The following is an 18,600-nucleotide window of genomic DNA, read 5'->3' as shown; positions in this document are numbered from 1 at the left end:
CCATTAAATAGGAGCATGTATCGCATGAGCTCAGTTTGCAAGGCCACACAGAGCCTTGTGTGTGCACATGTGCATGTAACACGTGTGTGCACGTGTGTGCACGGACACAGAAGGTCATTCAGCAGACTGTTCAGATGTCGTCTTTTGAGTGGGAGACCCTGATGGCACTTTGCTTTATGCCATATGCTTTTCTATTCTGTTTAGATTATTTGCAATTATCTTATATTCATTATAGACAAAAGAGAAACACTAAAAATAAAAATCAGATACAAATAAGCCAATCTAGTGGAAAAAACAAGTTAAGTTGATTGTGTTTCTCTCCATTTGAGCTGACATGGATTCTAGAAGCAGGAGTGAAAGGCTTCTACAGATAACATCAGGTCTCAAACTGAGACCCATGGTTTGGAATACATCAGGCGCCAGCGCCCTGCTTCCCAAAGGCGTGGCCGTGGAGCTGGCGCTGCGGAGTCCGGGGCCGCCCGTCCTGTCCCTGCGGGGCTCGCCCAAGACGCCCTTCCCGCTGAAGGAGGCGGGCCGGGGCAGCGGGCCGGGCGAGGACCGAAAGCTGCTGTATTACTCTAGGCTGGGGCTGATCATCCCAGCCGGGGCGCCGGCGCACGGGGCCCAGGGTGTGGACCGCAGCGGTCTGCTTGTCAAGAGCCTCCTGCGCCGGTAGCTGTCCATGGACAGCCAAGTCCCCGTGTACACGCCCACGGCCGAGCTGCAGCCTCCCCCAGGCACGGGCTCGGGCGATGTGGCGGGCAGCGTGCTCCGCGCCTTCTCTTCTCAGAGGCCGCCCTCCAAGGACCGGGGCGAGACGGCGGCCCCTGACGCCCGTGCCCCTGCCCCGCAGCCTCACCGCCTCAGGTCCTTCAGCGCCTCTTAGCCGGCTGAGCGGCCGGGGGCGCCCCCGGGGCCGGAGGTACCGGTCAAGGCCGAGCCACGCTGCCCCCCGGAGCCATGCGACATCATTCGCGTCACCGTGGGGGATCCCGCGGCCGCCACGAGAGACCTGGCCCTACAGACAGAAGATGACCGGAAAGATCCCAGCAGACTCCCGGCCAAGAGGCGGTTCCAGACCGACAGGAGGCTGCCGGCCAAGCAGCCCAAAGCTGAGAGCCCAGGCTCCACGGGCTCGGGAGACCCCTGCGAGGAGGGCTCGAGCCCATCTGCTCTCCAGGCCGACTTCCCAGGCTCTGACTTGAACACAGATGAATTTGGTGAGTTGGAGGGCACGAGACCAAACAAAAAGTTTAAATGCAAACATTGCCTTAAAGTCTTTGGATCCACAGCGGGCCTGCACCGGCCCGTGCTCATGCACCACAACCCCGAGAAGCCGTTCGCCTGCGACATCTGCCACAAGCGCTTTCACACCAACTTCAAAGTGTGGACGTACTGCCAGACGCACGCAGCACGGTGTGGCGAAAAATCCAGCTCCGGCCGCCAGCTCCCACGCTGTCCTGGACGAGAAGTTCCAGAGGAAGCTCCTTGGTATTGTGCGAGAGCTGGAGATCAAGAAGGCGCTGATCCTGAAGCGGCGGCGCGGCCCGCCCGGCTTCCACGGCCCTGGCGGCTCCCCAGCGCAGGTCCTCAAGCGGGGCCTGCGCTCCCGCGCCAAAGGCGCGTATGTGTGCACGGCCTGCGGGAAGGCCTACCGCTTCCTCTCCCAGCTCAAGCAGCACGTGAAGAGGCCCCCGGGGGAGAAGGCCCTTGGGGCTGCCAGGGCCGCGCGGCCCAGGGAGCGCGTGGCCACCCCGGCCTGACCTCAACGGCGAGGCCACCGGCCCTGCCCGGCCCCCTGTCCCGCCCGAGCCTGTCCAGAGACGACCCGGCGGGGGCCGGCCGCAGCCCTGATCCTGTGAACTTTGACTCTGAAGACTCCACCTGCCTCCCCGAGGACCTCAGCCTCTCCAAGCCGCTGAAGATCCAGGTCAAAGAGGAGCCAGCGGAGGAGGCCGAGGAGCAGAAGTGCGGCAAGACCTTCCCGGCACCTAAGCAGCTGGAGCGGCACCAGGAGGTGCTGTGCTCCGTGAAGCCCCTCACCTGCCACATCTGCAACAAGGCTTTCCGCACCAACTTCCGGCTCTGGAGCCACTTCCAGTCCCACATGGCCCAGGCCTCCGAGGACCCTGTGCACCGGGACCCCGAGGCTGGCCCGGGCCCTGCCGGCTCCCCGTCGCCACCCTCACTGCCCCCACCGCTTCCCAAGATCCAGCCCCTGGAGCCCAACAGTCCCACAGGCCTGCCCGAAACCCGCACTCCCACCGCCGACAAGCTGGTCGCGCCCTGAGAGCCAGACACGCTGTTCTACCACGCGCCCACCACCCTCTCTCCGCCGTCACTTTTGAAAGACGCTTCCCCTGTAAGCTCTGCCACAGGACATTTAAGACGGCCTTCAGCCTCTGGAGCACTAGCAGCCCCCAAATTGAAAGACTTCTCAGCCCCCGGAGACGAGCGCTGGTCTCCAGGCTTCAGCCCGAATCGTGGGCTGTGTCATAAGAAACAACATATTTTTAAAAGAATAATAAAGGTTGCAAATTATTATGCTTGAAAAAAAAATAAATAAAATTTGAATGCCTTGGGATACAATCTTCAAATTAATTAGCCACATGCTTCTTCCTCTCTCTCTGTCTTTGTCTCTTTCTCTTTTTGTCTCTCAGATACACAGAGTCTGTTTCACTTATTCCTTTTAATTTGTCCAACACTTCAAACATGAGTTTACAACCTTCTTCACAGAAGAAAGCTCACTATTTATTCTCCTATTGGAGAGAAAATTTAATATAAATGTAAATGAAGCCATTTTTGAGGAGAGTGATAGGGCTCTGAGTCCTCAAAGATTTTCCTACCTTTTGTCTCATAGTTCAATCATTGAAGTCACTTCTTGGTTTGGAATCTCCATTTTTTTTTTTTTTTTAATTCAAATGCTGACATCATATACTCTCTGTGGCCAGAAAATAACTACAGATTAAGCCTCATGAACTCAAGGCCAACTTCCAGTCACTGATGTCCATTCAAACACCTGCCTTTTGCAATGATCTTAGAGTCAAAGTCAGTAGAAAGTGTCGGTTCCCCCTCGGACAAGTTCCATGTTCTATCACAGCATTTAGATTCATTTTCATTTTTGCAACAAAATTCAAGAGATAAGAAACCTTTCCTATCAACAACAAAATTGAGACAAAGCTAACATGTTATTAGTTTTTGTTACTCTCTACCCTGTTGGTTGCCTTATCAGTGATAATTCACTTTACTTTTCACAAAAATCCTCCGTAGCAAGTATTACTCTGATTTTATAGATGTGTATGTGTGTGCGTTAGTCCCTCAGTTGGGTCTGACTCTTTGTGACCCAGTGGAATGTAGTCTGCCAGACTCCTCTGTCCATGGAATTCTCCAGGCAAGAACACTGGAACGTGTAGCCATTCCCTTCTCCAGGGGACCTTCCTGACCCAGTTATCAAACCCTGGTCTCCTGCATTGCAGGAAGATTCTTTTCCATCTGAGTCACCAGAGAATCCCTATAGATGAGGATATTAACACTCAACTAAGACTGAAGTTCAGTTCTGAGACATTACTTTGCCAACAAAGATCTGTCTAGTCAAAGCTATGGTTTTTCCAGTAAATCATGTATGGATGTGAGAGTTGGACTATAAAGAAAGCTGAGTGCCAAAGAAGTGATGCTTTTGAACTGTGGTGTTGGAGAAGACTCTTGAGAGTCCCTTGGACTACAAGGAGATCCAACCAGTCCATCCTAAAGGAAATCAGTCCTGAATATTCATTGGAAGGACTGATGCTAAAGCTGAAACTCCAATACTTTGGCCACCTGATGCGAAGAACTGATTCCTTTGAAAAGACCCTGATGCTGGGAAAGATTGAAGGAAGGAGGAGAAGGGGACAACAGAGGATGAGATGGTTGGATTGCATCACCGACTCAATGGGCATGAGTTTGAGTAAACTCTGGGAGTTGACAATGGACAGGGAGGCCTGGCGTGCTGCAGTCCTTGCCGGTTGCAAAGAGTTGGATGTGACTGAGTGACTGAACTGAGGTGAATTTTTGAAGATTGCACAGCTTTCAGTGCTAGCAACAAGTCTACAACCTAAGTTAGTCTGATAACAAAGTGTGACCCATTTCCCAAAATAGATTCCTGAAATAGATCTCGCCATCATGGTGAGCTGGTGCTGGCTGGTGAAAGGCAATTGTGTGCATTCCTCAGCTCGTGATGCCATTTAGTAGCTTGAAATCAGTAATGGTGGGAATATTTACACCCTGGAAATCGGCACCTGCTAAAAATCAGGGTCTTTTGGGGGGTGGGGGGCAGATTAGCCTCTTGATTGACTTATACTGGCACACTGCTGCTCCTAAACTAGACTGAAATTCCTTTCATTTATTCAGTTTGTGTTGAGGCCCTCATATTTGACAAGCTTATGGTTGTCACCAGAGAGAAAAATAGCACTACAATGATCCCCAACTTCAGAAAAATATACAACTAGCAACACTGACATGAAATAAAACCAAAGACCACAATATCTGACAAGTATCAAAGCAAGAAGTAGAAAGTCATCTCATTGTGCAATAAAGAAAACAAGGACCAGGGCTTTTATAAGTAAATTATAGTTAGTAAATTCCTAATAGGACTTATTCAGACAGACCCTACCTAACTCCTTAACTTTCAAATTATAGAAAATATAACTCAAATGGACATAATCAATAAAGGTCTTTTTTTTTTTTTAAATCATTGCCCTTTGGTCTGGTGTTTTTTTTTTTTTTTTTTTGGTAGCTTGGTAATTAAAAACTATCCACTCGATTTTCCATCTGCCCCAAATAATTTTTTCCTCCTCAGATAATCAGACCTAGTCATTCAGTTACATCTTACCTTTTAATTCTCAGAGTAAATGGCATCTCCCCAGAAATGCGTGATCACACATACAAAGTGGCTCAGTGGTAAAGAATCCATTGTCAAGCAGGAGACAGGTTTGATCCCTGGGTCAGGAAGATCACCTGGGGAAGGAAATGGCAACCCACTCCAGTATTCGTGCCTGGAAGATTCCATGGACAGAGGAGCCTGGTGGGGTATAGTCCATAGGGTCACAAAGAGTGAGACACGATTGAGTACACACGTGCTGTAAGATTAGAGTGTCTCCTCATCACATTATTCTGTGTTACGAGTTGAATTGCATCCCCTCCCTCCCACCCCAGAGTGATAATTTGTTAAAGTCTAAACCCCATTGCCTCAGAATGTGATTTGATTTGGAAATAGAGTTTTTTTTTTGCAGATATAGTTAGTTAAGATGGCTGTAAGAGTAGCACAAGAGTGTGCCCTAACCCAGCATGGTTGGTGTCTTTATGAAAAGGGTGACTTTGGACACAGAGGCATATATACACAGGGAGAAGGCACTGTGAAGATATAGGAGAAAACACCATGCAAGGATGCAGGCAGAAACCGCGGTAATGTATCGGCAGCCAAGCAATGCCAAGATGCCAGCACATCGCCAGGAGGTGGGAGGGAGGCCTGGGGCAGATTCTGTTCCGCAGCCCTTAGAAGGGCCCGGTCTGCCAACATGTAGACCTAGGACTTCTAATGCCCAGAAGAGTGAGGCAAAAATATCTGTGGTTTAAGACCTCTGGCTGGTGGTTCTTGATTATGGTAGCCCTGGGAAATGAATATGCTCTATTTTAGCTTTATCATTCTACCTCTCTGTTTGCTTCGTTGCTAGTTTTGATCCTTTTCTTCTTACACTGGACTATAGGAACCTCTTTGATGTTATTGCTGGTTTTAGACCATTGGCTCCCGTATACTAAATGCTCAACAAATGTTTTTGGAAACAATAGAATTTATTGACTCACCCAGCTTAAGAAAAGGCTGCACATATAATTTTAGGCAAGGTTTGATCCAACAACTTGATGAAGTCACCAGGGTCTATAGTCTCTCTCTCTTTCTTTCTGTCTCACTGAGGTGTCAGCTTCATCCTAGGTCCAAGTTCTCTAGAACAAGTCAGATGACTCCTGTTCATCTCAGACTCCATCACTCAGCATTTTCGACTATAAGCAAAGTAAGTCTCCAAAAATTAGAAAAAAAAATTCAAATGATTCTGGATGGCAACAGATGAGATGGGTATTTTCTCCTTGGGGTTTCATGGTCCACACCTAAAAACAGCAGAAGAGAAAGAAGGCAGTTCTCTGTTGACACAAAGGAAGATATTGACCCAATTCTCACTTGTCCTCATGGACCCAAATTGTGCAAGTCACGGGCATATCCCTGGTCCACTGACCGCACTAGTACGGCCAGGAGCTTGGGATGGGCAAGGTTACACTGATAAACTAAAGCTGTGGACACTGGGGGTGGGGTCGTGCCTGTGGTTGCTCATGTCCGACTCTTTGTGGCCCCATGGACTGCAGCCTGCCAGGCAGGCTCCTCTGTCCATGGAATTTTCCAAGCAAGAATGCTGGAGTGGATTGCTATTCCTTCTGTAGGGGATCTTCCTGACTCAGGGATCAAATCCACATCTCTTGTATCTCCTCCATTTGCAGGCAGGGTCTTTACCACTGTGCCACCACCTGGGAAGCCTGGGAGTGGGGTCTCTGGCACCCAAAACTGACGGAATTCATAGGGAGGGAAAAAGGGGAGTTGGAGGCTGACACACAGCCCCAAACACTCACCACATTGTCCAAATATAGAAAGATATTTTAAACTTTTAGAGCCACTGGCCTCCACCGACATTACCTAACAGGGACAAACAGGTACTATGTCTGAGTTAATGTCTTTGCTTTCTTGTTCTTCCAAAAATCTTTCAGACTCAACTGTTTTGTTTGCTCTACATAACTCAAATTCACATTAAACTGACATTTGCATTACTCACACTCTTTTTTGTTTCCAAAATGATGACTCACTAAATGGATCTGAATGGCTTCAAAAGATTTTCCATACCTCAAAAGCACCCAGCTGACCCTTTAAAGATAGAGAGCCTATTTAAAAATAGACAGATTCCTGAATATGGGTCTTAGTATATAAACCAATCATTAAACATGGTGCTATCTATAATTCAGAAAGAGAGAAGGCAGAACATTTCTACAAATTTATTTTTGTTATTGTTGTGGAGGGAGGATTATTCCCTTCACCAATTGGTTTCATGTTTTTTTTTTTTTCCTTTTAGTTTTCTTGATTGATGCTCTGGGTAAAAGCTTCAAATGAACCAAATTTCTGCTGAAAGCTGTACTTATGTGATTCTCTCAAACCACTAGCATTTAGAGGCAAGAACACACTGGTTTCTAGGGTATAAAATAAAAGGATTTAAGAACACAATTAGTTACTTGTTCCAGCAATTAGAGCTGAGTTTAATTACAAACTAACCTCTTGATAGACCATTTGACAGTCAGCGCAAAGTGAGAGAAAGACATCAGAAAACTGCTAGGAGCAGCAGCAAAAGAACTTTTCCACGCATTTATTTTTGTTTCCATGCTCTTCGCGCCTGGCCTTGCGTGTATGAGGGTAAGGTAACAGATTTTGTTCTTGAGAATGGATTATCTTTTAACTTAGCAACAGGGTTGCTTTCTCTCCCACCTATCTGAGAGCCAAGTTGGGATCCTGGATTCATTACTCATCTCACACTAATGTACCCAGTGTGTTTCCTCTCCAGCCCCAGAGATATGTCTGTTTTCGTAGTGGTGAGGAGGGCACCCAGGGCGTTCACAACTGAAAATGTTAAAGCACAACGGAGTTTAAAGATCATCTGATCCAGTTCAAAAGTATCACAGACACACACACCTGAGTTCTGGAGAGGTTGTGACTCACCCGAGGGCACCAGGGTGGGACTGATCTGAGACCTCAACCTGGGATTCTAGAGGTTAAGTGGAACATATGCCACTCTTTGGAACAAAGTAAAGGTTTATGCTTCCTGTAGTTGCATTGGAGTAATTTATGTCTTCCTGTTAGCATTTCCAAAAATGGAGCCCACAGAAAGATAAATAAGAGGCCATTCTTTCAACGCTGCATTTTTCCCCTTAAGTACCAGAACTCAGATCCATTTACTGGGTGTGCTACACTGATGTGCCTTTATGCACAGCCGTGCTGGCCCTGTGCTCAGAGCCAATTACATTAGAGGCAGAGCCGAGCTAAGTGGGAGAAAGCGTGTGGTTAAGAATTAGGAGCATTGGCACCAAGCCCTATTCTGCTATTTACTAGCCGTAAGTAAGCCTTCTCACCTGAAACATTTTACATTCCTTTCCTTCTGGAATGGCAAACATATATATTTTTTTACCCAATATTGCTCCTATTCAGCAAATATAACTGAGTACCTACTATGTGCCAGAAACTATACCAGGTTCCACCATAGCAATATGGTAGAAACCAAAGCCCCTGATCTCACAGAGCTTATGTTACAACCTGGAAAGGCCTCTAACAAGATGGATGTTTAAACAGAGAGATGAAAAAAGTAAAGGAACCTGTCATGTGACAGCCCAGAAGAGAAGCACACAAAACTTAGGGCTGAGCAAATTTCCTGAGCCACGTCTGAACTAGTGCAAGAAAGCCACACTTTGTATAAGGATCAAATGTTTAGCGTCTGAAATAATAAGGAGAAAGCTGTAAATTTCTGTGCTAATATACTGTGATACTTTTATCAGCGGGAACCACATTCTTGTTAAGAGGACAGGTGACTGATTTACCGTTTTCAGAATTTTTCCTGATTTTCTAAAATCAATGCATAATATTATTGTAATTTATTTATTTAAAAAGATATTAAATTATAAAATTTGGATCCAGTAAACACTGTAGGAGACAGTAGATTCTTAAGTCTGATAGGTTGGGTGGGAATATTGACTCCACCATTTGCTAGCTTTGTGATTTTAAACTACTTTTTAATTTAAATCCTGCAAATCTCAGTTTCCTCCTCTGTGAAAGAGAGGCTGGAAAATATGTCCCTGGAGGGGTTTTGCAAGAATATAACAATATCTGGAAGGTCAAGGACACAGCCTAGTGGAGGGTCCTGGGAAATGCTCTGTCAAGGTTAACTCTTTCAACAGTGTAATTAGGGAGGTTGGGGTGCTCACTGGTCCCCCTTTCTCTTATAACAATGTACTCCACTCCCAGAGAAAAAGATGCCACTAAGCCAAGGAACCTGCTAGAATTACCACCACCCACGATCTGTTTTCTAAAAACTATTGCAGAATCAGTTTCAATTCTGAATGCTGGTGTGAAGCAATCTACTGGCAAGTCCTGATTCTGTTGGCAAAGAGGGAGAGAAAGAAGTGTCCTCTGCCACACTCCCCACTCCAGCGAGAGACGGCTTGTTCCTCGAAGGTCAATGACACTGGTCCACTGAGTTGCAGGGCTGAGGTCAGAGTAGGGTGCAGACACTGTGACCTCTACTTCAGTGCTCTTTGCCCGCACCTGCAATGTCAAAAATCCATCATAAAATGGCAGGTATCTCATGGACAGTGGCCCTATTTCATTAAAATATACCATAGTCTCCTTAAAAAAAATACAATCTCAATCAGCTCATGAAGAGTACATCACATACCTTATTCCTAGATTATGCTTTCTACTAAAAATCAGACATGCATAGAGACGGGAATACCAGACCACCTTATCTACCTCCTGAGAAACCTGTATGCAGGTTCAAGAAGCAACAGTTAGAACCAGACGTGGAACAATGGATTGGTTCAAAAATTGGGAAAGGAGTATGTCAACGCTATATATTGTCACCCTGCTTATTTAAGTTATACACAGATTATATCAGGCAAAATGCCAGGCTGAATGAATCCCAAACTGGATTCAAGATTGCTGGGAGAAATATCAATAACCTCAGATATGCAGATGACACCAAACTGACAGCAGAAAGTAAAGAGGAACTGAAGAGCCACGTGATGAAGGTGAAAGAGAAGAGTGAAAAAGCTGGCTTAAAACTCAGCATTCAAAAGACTGAGATCATGGCATCCAGTCCCATCACTTCATGGCAAATAGATGGGGAAAAAATGGAAACAGTGACAGACTTTATTTTCTTGGGCTCCAAAATCAATGCAGACAGTGACTGCAGCCATGAAATTAAAAGACACATGTTCCTTGGAAGAAAAGCTCTGACAAATCTAGACACCATACTGAAAAACAGAGACAACACTTTGCCAATAGGGGTCTATATAGTCAAAGCTCTGGCTTTTCCAGTATTCATGTACGGATATGGGAGTTGGACCATAAAAAAGGCTGAGTGCCGAAGAATTGATGCTTTTGAATTTTGGTGTTGGAGAAGACTCCTGAGAGTCTCTTGGACTGCAAGGAGATCAAACCAGTGAATCCTAAAGGAAATCAACCTGAATATTCATTGGTAAGACTGATGTTGAAGCTGAAGCTCCAATAATTTGGCCGCCTCATGCAAAGAGCTGACTCATTGGAAAAGACCCTGATGCTGGGAAAGATTGAAGGCAGGAGAAGAAGGGGATGACAGAGGATGAGAGGGTTGGATGGCATCATTGAGTCAATGGACATGAGTTTGAGCAAACTCTGGGAAATGTTTGGCTGCTGTAAATAGTGCTGCAATGGACATTGGTGTGCCTGTGACTCGTGGTCATGTATGGATATAAGAGTCGGACTATAAAGAAGGCTGAGCACTGAAGAATTGATGCTTTTGAACTGTGGTGTTGGAGAAGACTTTTGAAAGTCCCTTGGACTGCAAGGAGATTAAATCAGTCCATCCTAAAGGAAATCAATCCTGACTATTCATTGGAGGGACTGATGCTGAGGCTAAGACACCAATACTTTGGCCACTTGATGTGAAGAGCTGAATCATTGGAAAAGACCCTCATCTTGGGAAACATTGAAGGCAGGAGGAGAAGGGGGCGACTGAGTATGAGATGGTTGGATGGCATCACTGACTCAATGGACATGAGTTTGAGCAAGCTCTGGGAGATGGTGAAGGACAGAGAAGCCTGACTTGCTACAGTCCATAGAGCTGCAAAGAATCAGACTTGACTGAGAGACTGAACAGCCACAATCTTGGAATTATGAGGAGATTCCTGAAGCAGAGATGTATCCTCCGTCACTTCTCACCATCACTCTCCATTCAGCAGTGTTTGCCAAGGCTCCTGAGTTCACAGAACTTCCCCTAAGTCAGGCAGCCTGGGGAGACCATTTGGCTGGAGCCTAGAGGCATTCATCTGGAAGAAGGTAACTGCACAGTTTCTTCCCCCTCATTATGAGATTGTGTGGAAGAACCTTCTTGCCAGTGCGAGAGACATCAGGGACGTAGGTTCAATCTCTGGGTCGGGAATATGCCCTGGAGAAGGAAATAGCAACCCACTCCAGTATTCTTGCCTGGGAAATCCCATGGACAGGGAAGCGTGGCAGGCTACAGTCCATTGGGTCGCAAAGAGTCGGACACTACTGAAAAGCCTTAGCCCATGGAGTGACACACACCACTTCCATAAAATATTTGTTTGTTTAATCTGCTTCACAGTGTTCTCATTCTAATTAATTTATCAAGTTTATGTATCATCTGGTAGATACAAAATTAGAAGTTTAGTCCCTGTATTCAGTGAGTCGACAATCAAATCAAATTACTCATATCACTAGTAATATTATCTTTGCATTTAGATACATTGATAATTCACAATCAGTGATGGCGAACATCTATAGAGTAACCAGGATATGCAGACATCATTTAATCAAATGCTCAAAGCAATACTGTGCAATGGCCTTTGCCATTCTTTGATCACTGATGAGAAAAATGAGGCAGAAACAGGGTGAATAACTTGCTCAAAGTTGTACATCTTCTAAATGGCAGAATATCCATTTGTTTGACTCTAGCCTTTTCCTTTGCTTGCCATTCATTTGTGTTAGGATAGTTTCTAGGCATGATTAAGTTCTCTATTTTACCACAATTGGGCTGTAGGTTTTCTTATAAGTGACTCTTTTTACCAAATGAAGAAACTATGCCTTGAGCATAGTTAAATGACTTAAACACAAATTTGTCCATCAATACACAAACTTGGGATCCAAATAGCAAAATCTTGGTTTTAATTTGAGTGTGCACACATGCACACACACCCCATCTAGGGGAAAATGTGCAAAGAAAAACATAAATTAGGAAATTTGAATCAAAGGTGAGGAATTGAATGATAATACATTTACCAGGTAGACAAGGGAGTCCAGGAGAGATTTAGGACGCTAGAAATCTGAGTGCTCACACCACTACTTTCTTAAGCAGAGTGTTTTAAATGTAACTGTACCTTATCTTAGCATCTAATGGTCCTGAGTGCTGATATGATTCAGTAAAGATCTCAAGATTCACTAGTTTGTAAAAAAATATTTATTCCTACAATTACTAACTTCCGACTGATCTATTTACTATTATTTTTCTAACCTATCTTGGCTTTGTTTGCCTTAGTTTCCGTCCTTGTTGACAAACTTGCCACATTACCTCCTCAGAGTCAGAAGGGGGAGAGAGAGGAGCTATTCCCCAGAGGAGGGGATTTTGTGTCTGTGTGTGTGTCTGTGTGTATATGAGAGAGAGAGAGAGAGAGAGAGAGAGAGAGAGAGAGAGAGAGAGAGAGAGGACTGTGTGTATAGTTTGAAAAGGGGTATACCAAACTTCCATTTTTATGGTCTATTTACAATCTCTCTGTTAAATTTTCCCTTTCATTTTTTTTCTAAAGGTGGAATTATTTGCTTTGAAACTTGAAATGATACAAATGAAGATGACAAGGTTTTCCTTTTTTACCCAATGGGGCACAGGGAGCGCAGGACTACTGAGAGACATCATATAGACAGCATCCCCATCTTTGTCCCAAATCCTCAGATTGACCTGATTGTGTGCTTCTCCCCTCCTCTTCCGCCCTCAGGGAACTGTCTCCCAGGATACACCACTGTGCTGCTGCTGCTGCTGCTAAGTCGCTTCAGTCGTGTGCGACTGTGCGACCCCATAGAGGCAGCCCACCAGGCTCCCCCGTCCCTGGGATTCTCCAAGCAAGAACACTGGAGTGGGTTGCCATTGCCTTCTCCAATGCATGAAAGTGAAAAGTGGAAGTGAAGTCGTTCAGTCGTGTCCAACTCTTCGAGACCCCATGGACTGCAGCCCACCACGCTCCTCCATCCATGGGACTTTCCAGGCAAGAGCACTGGAGTGGGGTGTCATCGCTTTCTCTGGGATGCACCACTAGAACCCTATGAAACAAACTGCTTGTGCTAGCAACAAGCTCTTCAGGGCTATTTGAGTTTCTGTCTTGACTCTCGACCGCTTCATGAACTAGAGTTTGGAGTGAATGAGGGTGACCTAAGCAGAGGCAATAACAATCCTTTGAATATGTGCCCCTTGCTGGACCCATGCAGACACACCATCACCCATCTCACCTGAAACTCATTAAAAAACCTGGAATTTTGCAACTATCAGACTTATTTTGCATGTGACCTAGTATCCCTTTGTGCACGTGTGCTAAGTCGCTTCAGTTGTGTCTGACTCTTTGCAACCCCATGGATTGTAGCCCACCAGACTCCTCTGTCCATTGGATTCTCCAGGCAAGAATACTGGAGTGGGTTACCATGCCCTCCTCCAGGAGATCTTCCTGACCTAGGGATCGAACCTATGTCTCTAAGGTCTACTGCAATGGTGGGCTGGTTCTTTTCCACTATCACTGCCTGGAAAGTCCCACTATCCCTTTGGAGAGATATTTTTATTCAAGAACTGGTTTAAGATTCAGATCTTGGGTTGGTGGAGCAGTTTGCCTGACTTCCAATTTGGTTTTCATCATCTATGTAAATGCATTACGTGGGCTAATAAGACTTTAGATGTGGTATTTACATAACTGGCTAGGATGAGTTGCAGATATTTTCTTCCACCTGTGTAAAATGTAAATGCATACACATGTCCTAAGATGATCTCTTCCCAACATTTTCATTCATTTTCAAATGGGGAGTGGGCTAGAAATGGGAAATACGAGAGAACAGATTCTGTTTATATTTTCTCATAGAGCTTAAGTCGCCTCTGCTTGTAGCAGTTTCTATGATTATCATACATTTCCTGCCCTATGGAAATAAACATCATTTCTCCTAGGTCGATAGCACTTCTTAAGGTTCATCTGTGAAGATGCTTTGTGTCATTGGTAATGACATGCATGCCAATTCTTTTACTAGATTTAAAGTCCTTTGGGGGCAAAGAGCTGACTGCCACCTTCTCCTACCCCCTTTTCCTTATCTCAAGCCTTGCATAGCAGAGGAGCTCAATGATGATAACTATATTCACCTTATTCACACCTTGCCGTGTTCTATTAATTGGACTTTTATCCTCCCCTTGCTTTGCTCAACGTGCAGCAGCCATATTTGCTTCCTAGACCAGGGAGGGAGGGATGTAAAAGGGTGAAAGAAATTAATATTACCAATCTTCTAGGCCTAGTGAACCATGCAAAATGCTTGCAGTGAAACTATTTCTTGGCACAAGTGTAATGGGATGCTGATAACAAGCTCTGGAACCTCACTGCCTGGGTTTGAACAGGAATCCAAGCTGTGTGGCCTGTCACGTTACTTAACCTGTCTGTACCTTACTCTTCTCACCTGTAAAATGAGGAAAATAATATTGCTTCTTTTGTAAATAGCTAAAAGTGTTAAAGAAAATGAACCACTTAAATTGCTTGAAATTGGTGCTGGACATATTAGAACAGACACACACACACACACACACACACACACATGCACACACACAAAATAAGTATCAGCTAGTGTTATTCTGTCCCGATGCAATGCTGGGAGTTAAGTGTTTACATATGAATACCATTTACAAATAACAGAAGCAAAACTCAGATACCTCAAGGAATACAGTTAATAAGTGGTAGGAACCAGTGTTTGCACTCAGTTCTAGAGGCTGATAAGAAGTATGATGCAAAAAGAATAACCGTATGATTTGCTGAGTGCTCAGTGTGTGCCCAGCCATGTGCTTAAAGCTCTGCAGACACCATCTCGGTTAACCTGCAACAACAAAATGAGGAAGTTTCTAATCGCTGGCCAGATTTTACAGGTGATGACCTCCTGCCTCAGAGAGACACACCCTATGAAGTTAGTGGTGGAGCGAGGAACTAACGCCAGTGTGCCTGACCCCAGAGCACACGCACAGTACCAAGGGGTTGGAAGTCCATCTCCTCTAAAAGGCCAGCGGTTCACATACATAGCTTGGCAGGGGTGGGGTGGAGGAGGAGCTGGTGAAAGAATGAATGTAAACAGCATTTTGAAGGAGAGTCATTTATAAGCGAGATTATAGAGTCTGTTTGAAGATTCCCCCCGAGGACACGTTAAAAAGATGGCTCACATGCAACTTAACGAGAGGTTAGATGAAATGCACCGGGCTCTGTGGAGGCGGGACGCACACGGAAAATTAAATCCACGTTGGAAATGTTAATAAATGCATACACATGTTCTTGTTTGTAATGTGCTCCTTGTTTTTCTCATTTTCTCCATGTTAGAACAGTGAGGGCATCTTCGCTGGATCTCCGGGGACCTGCTTTTTCCCTTTGGTTGTTTTCCTTTCTCTCTCTCTCCTTCCCCGCTCCACCATCACGCCCTCTAAATGTGATTTCATAGCTTGAAATGTTCAGGACCCAGAAGTGTGACTATGCACAAAGAATGAAGAAGGAGGAGAGATGACTCTCTCGGGGCTTCTAGACCATGCATCACACGGTAGCCATAGGGATGTTAAAACCAAAAGCATCTCACCACTTCCTCACTTAAAGATTTCTCAGGGTTTCCTTTGGGGCTTCATGCAATGAAGTCCAGACACTTATGCAGGATGTTTAAGACTCTAGTGTACTGGCCACTCTCCAGACCCCTGGCCATTGTGACTCTTCATGTTCTCATGCTCTTATCCATGGGAGACCTCCTTCATTCATTCTTCATATCTAATTCAAACATAATCTTTTTTAGTGGAGTCTTCTTTCTAATACCCTAGGCAACAGGGGCCCTGGGCTCTTAGTTGCTCTAGCACTTTATGTCACCCTTTCTGTTCCATTAATACTCCCAATAACAAACAGTCACCATTTTACTGAATGCTTAACATATAAAGAACTAGGCTAAATATCTTACACGCGCTTCCTAACTTAATTAACTTTCCAAGTTAATTTCTAACTTTCTAACTCAGACTCATTGTATCCCAATCTAAAACTGAGAACTATGAGACTGAGACATTTACAGATTGTCTTCAGTTCAGTTCACTTCAGTTGCTCAGTCGTGTCTGACTCTTTGCGACCCCATGAATTGCAGCACACCAGGCCTCCCTGTCCATCAACAGCTCCCGGAGTTCACTCAAACTCATGTCTGTCGATTCGGTGATACCATCCAGCCATCTCCTCCTCTGCCATCCCCTTTTCCTCCTGCCCCCAATTCCTCCCAGCATCAGAGTCTTTTCCAATGAGTCAGCTCTTCACATGAGGTGGACAAAGTACTGGAGTTTCAGCTTTAGCATCAGTCCTTTCAAAGAATATCCAGAACTGATCTCCTTTAGAATGGACTGGTTGGACCTCCTTGCAGTCCAAGGGACTCTCAAGAGTCTTCTCCAACACCACAGTTCAAAAGCATCAATTCTTTGGTGCTCAGCTTTCTTCACAGTCCAACTCTCACATCCATACATGACCACTGGAAAAACCATAGCCTTGACTAGACGGACCTTTGTTGGGAAAGTAATGTCTCTGCTTTTCAACATGCTATCTAGGTTGGTCATAACTTTCCTTCCAAGGAATAAGTGTCTTTTAATTTCATGGCTGAAGTCACCATCTGCAGTGATTTTGGAGTCCAAAAAAATAAAGTCAGACACTGTTTTCACTGTTTCCCCATCTATTTCTCATGAAGTGATGGGACCGGATGCCATGATCTTCATTTTCTGAATGTTGAGCTTTAAGCCAACTTTTTCATTCTCCGCTTTCACTTTCATCAAGAGGCTTTTTAGTTCCTCTTCACTTTCTGCCATAAGGGTGGTGTCATCTGCATATCTAAGGTTATTGATATTTCTCCCAGCAATCTTAATTCCAGCCTGTGCTTCTTCCTGCCCAGTGTTTCTCATGATGTACTCTGCATAGAAGTTAAATAAGCAGAGTGACAGTATACAGCCTTGATGTACTCCTTTTCTTATTTGGACCCAGTCTGTTGTTCCATGCCCAGTTCTAACTGGTGCTTCTTGACCTGTATATAGGTTTCTCAAGAGGCAGGTCTGGTGGTCTGGTATTCCCATCTCTTTCAGAATTTTCCACAGTTTATTGTGATCCACACAGTCAAAGCCTTTGACATAGTCAATAAAGCAGAAATAGATGTTTTCTAGAACTCCCTTGCATTTTCAATGATCCAACAGATGTTGCAATTTGATCTCTGGTTCCTCTGCCTTTTCTAAAACCAGCTTGACCGTCTGGAAGTTCACGGTTCACGTATTGCTGAAGCCTGGCTTGGAGAATTTTGAGCATTACTGTACTAGCGTGAGAGATGAGTGCAATTGTGAGGTAGTTTGAGCATTCTTTGGCATTGCCTTTCTTTGGGATTGGGATGAAAACTGAGCTTTTCCATGTCTTAGTATGTGCCAAAAGATGGCAGAGCTAGAATTAATGCCCTGATCCTTCTGGCTTCAACACCTGTACAATTAACAATTATCCTTGACCATCATTTTACATTCATGGATAATGGAGGCTCACATAAGTAGAGTCACTTTACTATTCTCTTTCTCTGTGCATGCTCAGTCATGTCTGATTATTTGCAACCCCATGGACTGTAGCCTGCCAGGCTCCACTGTCCATGGAATTTCCCAGGCAAGAAAACTGGAGCAGGTTGCCATTTCCTTCTCCAGGTGATCTTCCTGACCCAGGGATAGAACTCACATCTCTTGCGGCTCCTGAATTGCAGGCAGATCCTTTACCCACTGAGCTATTGGGAAGCACTAGACTTGGGCATATTTAAAGCCAGACATGTTTTCTTAGTCTTCTGAAGAAGGTAGGGTAGTGGAGTGGAGAAAGCACTTATTCCAGAATTCAGTTCAGTTGCTCAGTTTTGTCCGACTCTTTGGAACCCCATAGACTGCAGCACGCCAGGCTGCCCTGTCCATCACCAACCGCCAGAGCTTGCTCAAACTCATGTCCATTGAGTCGGTGATGCCATCCCACCATCTCATCTTCTGTCCTCCCCTTCTCCTCCTGCCTTCAATTCTATACTTACCTGATTGAAATTCTACCTCATTTATTACTGAATCTCACTGGAAATCAATCTCTACTTCTATGTAATAAGGATAGCAATGCCTATTTTACAGAGCTGTGGAGAAAAGAGGTTGCATATCCATAATACTGCAAATACTGTGTCCACTTGGTAAGAGCTGATTCCTTTTTCTTTTCTTTCTGTGTGTCTGCCTAAGATCCTGGCCCAGTGTGTAAATCCAATAACAGGCTTATTTTACTTGTTTTTTTTTTCTTTTAAAGAAATAAAATAAAAGGTGATTTTAATCTCAAGATCATGTCAAGGGAGAAATATGGTCACTCTTCATGACCACTGATTTATGAGCTGAGTTCTGCAAAAATTGTGCCATCTTGAAAGCTGTTGTGTTCTAGTGAGGGAGTAGAGAGGGTTAGAAAATGGGGATAGTGTGAACAAGGGATGTGAGGAGAACT

The 18,600-nt window shown here is 44.9% G+C and overlaps 1 pseudogene; it reads left to right on the top strand.

Annotated features, from left to right (window-relative positions):
- Positions 1–397: 397 nt before the first annotated feature.
- LOC138080820 (zinc finger and BTB domain-containing protein 21-like) lies at positions 398–2,499 on the top strand (annotated as a pseudogene).
- Positions 2,500–18,600: the final 16,101 nt, after the last annotated feature.

The sequence above is a fragment of the Capricornis sumatraensis genome, chromosome 6, assembly GCF_032405125.1.
Source record: "Capricornis sumatraensis isolate serow.1 chromosome 6, serow.2, whole genome shotgun sequence".
Taxonomy (NCBI): Eukaryota; Metazoa; Chordata; class Mammalia; order Artiodactyla; family Bovidae; genus Capricornis; species Capricornis sumatraensis.
The sequence above is the reverse complement of the archived record's forward strand: the minus strand, read 5'-3'. Positions and strand labels throughout refer to the sequence as shown.